The 3,403-nt window shown below is 43.6% G+C and overlaps 1 pseudogene; it reads right to left on the bottom strand.

The window, feature by feature from the left end:
• Positions 1 to 717: 717 nt before the first annotated feature.
• Positions 718 to 3,403, bottom strand: part of LOC141265248 (collagen alpha-6(VI) chain-like) — a 341,127-nt pseudogene continuing 338,441 nt past the window's right edge.

Below are 3,403 nucleotides of genomic sequence, written 5' to 3'. Positions count from 1 at the left end.
AGTGATTGCCAGATGAGATCTACAGTAGTTCAGGTGCCCTGTGGCAAGTGCAGTCAGTTTTTATACAGCAAATATCCCATTTCATGAGTTTACATCACTTTCCTGCTATAGCGATCTTGAAGTTTTGGGTAACTAATGCTTTACTATTAAGCAAAGTTATTGAACTTCTACATATGACTGTATAGACTAAATACAATTTTGGAAAACCCATGAATGAAAACTAAAGGGAGTCTGTCACCCCCAAATCCGTAATTAAACCACTTATACAAGTACGTAGGGAACTTAGCCCCTATAAAAATCACAGCTGTAGCATAGATTTTAGTGGTTTAGTTGCCACAAAAAAAACTGATTTATTGCTTATGCAAATAAAGGGGTTTGGGTGCACCCTTGACATGATTAAGGGCTCATTACACCCATCAATTTGCATAGTAAGCACTTTGTCATATCTTGACATCACCAAGCGAGCTCTGCCTCATCTCCATCACCTATTCGCAGTCCCCTATATACCTGCTTAAATGGTATAATAAGTGTTTTGAAGGTGACAGACTCCGTTTTTGAACAGGACTTTAACATGTATGGCAAAGGTGCATAGCCTTTCATTCTGTGGTGAAGATTTTTTATGGACAACTGAAATCTTAATATATGAGTTGCAAGAAAAGATCCTCAGAAGTATCGTAAATGTTTTGATTGATTTGTAAATAATAAGAGCTGCAAATATTAGTATAAAGTGCTTGTGTATTTGCTATTTTATAAACTCTAGATCACACTTACATTTAGTAATCTTTCAGAACATTACTTGTTATACCCTAAAAGTAAAGCTTGTCGCAATCAGCACACATTTACAATAACTTTCCATTAATAGAGAACTGAAGAATATCTGCCGATAGAACAGATAAGAGCATTGTGGAACCATTGTCGGATCAGCACTGCTTTCTGGGGTAGATCACGTCATCGGGTGAGTCAACCCTTTCCTCTGTTACCTGTAACCAAAACAGCAACATAAGTTATCCTTCACATGGGAAAGTTGCCAGATTTTCTACATGCTGAGATCCTGGTACCAGGCAGATTCTCTTCAGTTTGTACCCGATAGAGCAGTGTTCCTCACGTCCTTTGGGCCCGCCAACACATCAATTAGTATTGTACAGGTGATCACCTGTACAATACGAGGGAAATTCTGAAAATGCGATCGGTCGGTGGGCCTTGATGACTGAAATTGAGGAACTCTGCGAATAGATGATGCTTTGTGTGACCAGAGCGGTGTGTGAAAGGAGCAGGTTGACTTCTCATTTCAATAGCTAAGCCAGCTCCATATTCTGTCTATACATCAGCTATGACATGAAGGAAGCTACGGATCCAGGACCTGGGCTTGTAGCTAAAGATTGGGACTCCTTTCGGACATGAAATATAGAAGTACACTGATCACCTACTACTCAACAATTTCCCTGCCAAGGATTCATATGTTCTTGCAGGGAGGCCCATTACTAGTAAGATCATATCTAAGGCTAGATCTCAGTTAGACTGTTTAACCCCTTCACAACGGGGCAAATTTCCGTACTTGCGTTTTCGTTTCTTACTCCTCTTCTTCCCAGAGCCATAACTCTCTTATTTTTCTGGTCACATAGACATATGAGGGCTTGATTTTTGCGGGGCGTTTTGTACTTTTAAATAACTTTGCTCATGTTACCACATAGTGTACTCAGGGGACTTGAAGCTGTTATTGTCTGATCACTTGTGTTATATACAGCGATACTATAGCATTGCTGTATATAGCAGAAGTCACGGTCTCCTTTGAACTCCGGCCACAGGCAGGGTTTCAAAGGAGCTCCGTGATGACAAGCACGGATGTCTTCTATAGACCCCCGAATGTCATGGCAACTGCTCTCAGAGATTAAATGCCGCTGTCAGAGATTAACAGTGGCATTTAACAGATTAACAATCGTTAGAAGCAGATCCTTGCTGTAGCACACAGCTATGACCTGCTGGGTATGGGGAGGTGACCCCACTCCATACACCCACTTTCCTGATTAACGCAGTTCCCTGCTTTTTCAGGAAATCTGTAGGGTACACTTTTCAAGGTGTATAATGCTTGTATTTTATAGCTTGTTACCAGATTTTTGTTTTTTCCAGTTCTCATGATTTTAAGAAGATTTGTATGTGTAGACACAGGTCTGGTACGGAACTGGTATGGAACTCTCCACATATTAAACTTTAATTATTAGGAAGTGTGATGCATGTAACTTCCTGTTTGGGTCAGACTTTTAACCACTTAAATACATTTTTAGACATTTTTAAATATTTACACTTTTATGCAAATTTACATTTTTTATATATAATATAATATAACGCTGCAAGCATGTCTCTGTCTGAAGCCTGGATAGACTGCGCATGCGTGACGCGAAGTCTGGCTCCAGACAGAATCAGGCATCCAGCCATTACAGGTAAGAGGAGGTGTATGGCACCGGAGATCGCAGTATGCGTAAGCACTGAATGCATACCGCGATCTCCGGCGCCATACTTAAATACTTACCTGACCGGGAGGAGCGTTGCCGTGGCGCCTCTCTTCGCCGGAGACTGGGGAAGGAGTGAGGCGTCAGATCGGCGCATTTGAATAGCTCTATCCGGCGCCATTTTACTGCAGACACATTTGCAATGTGTCTTCAGCAAAATGACGCCAGACAGCGCGGTGCTCCGGCACCGCACTCCTCCCCCGGCCTCCGGCAGAACAGGACGCAGCAGCGCTGGAGCACAGAGAAGAAAGATGAGTATAACTGTTTATTTTTTTGTATGTGTGTACAGCGTGAAAGGGATGAGGGAGCTACACATGCCAGGATTGGGGGGTGAGGGGGCCACGCATACCAGGATTGGGGGGTGAGGGGGCCACGCATACCAGGATTGGGGGGGGGTGAGGGGGCCATGCATACCAGGATGAGGGGTACCACGCATACGAGGATTGGGGGGTGAGGGGGCCATGCATACCAGGATTGGGGGGTGAGGGGGCCACGCATACCAGGATTGTGGGGTGAGGGGTTCCTGCATACCAGGATGGGGAAGAAGGGTGCCATGCATACTAGGATGTGGGTGAGGGGCCCATGCATACCAGGATGAGGGATATTGTCAGGAAAAAGGTATTTTTTCCCGAATTTTAAAAATGAGAGATGTTTTAAAAAAGAAAACCCCCCACCCCCTATCCGTTTGTAAGAAGACATACAACTGCGGTCCTGGCCCCCACCCTAAGAATTTTTATTAGCGTCGTAAACCCTCAGTGTAGCGCAGCTTCTAGCTCAAACTAGAAAATCCCTCCAAAAAATCCCATTGTTTAATTGTACAAACATTTTATGTCAATTTTAATCACGCCCAGGTCTGACAGAAACATCGGGACCACTTTTTTGGAATGCTCACCTTT

Source organism: Phyllobates terribilis, unplaced genomic scaffold (assembly GCF_046119375.1).
Source record: "Phyllobates terribilis strain yellow unplaced genomic scaffold, ASM4611937v1 Scaffold_4__5_contigs__length_816908805, whole genome shotgun sequence".
Taxonomy (NCBI): domain Eukaryota; kingdom Metazoa; phylum Chordata; class Amphibia; order Anura; family Dendrobatidae; genus Phyllobates; species Phyllobates terribilis.
The sequence above is the reverse complement of the archived record's forward strand: the minus strand, read 5'-3'. Positions and strand labels throughout refer to the sequence as shown.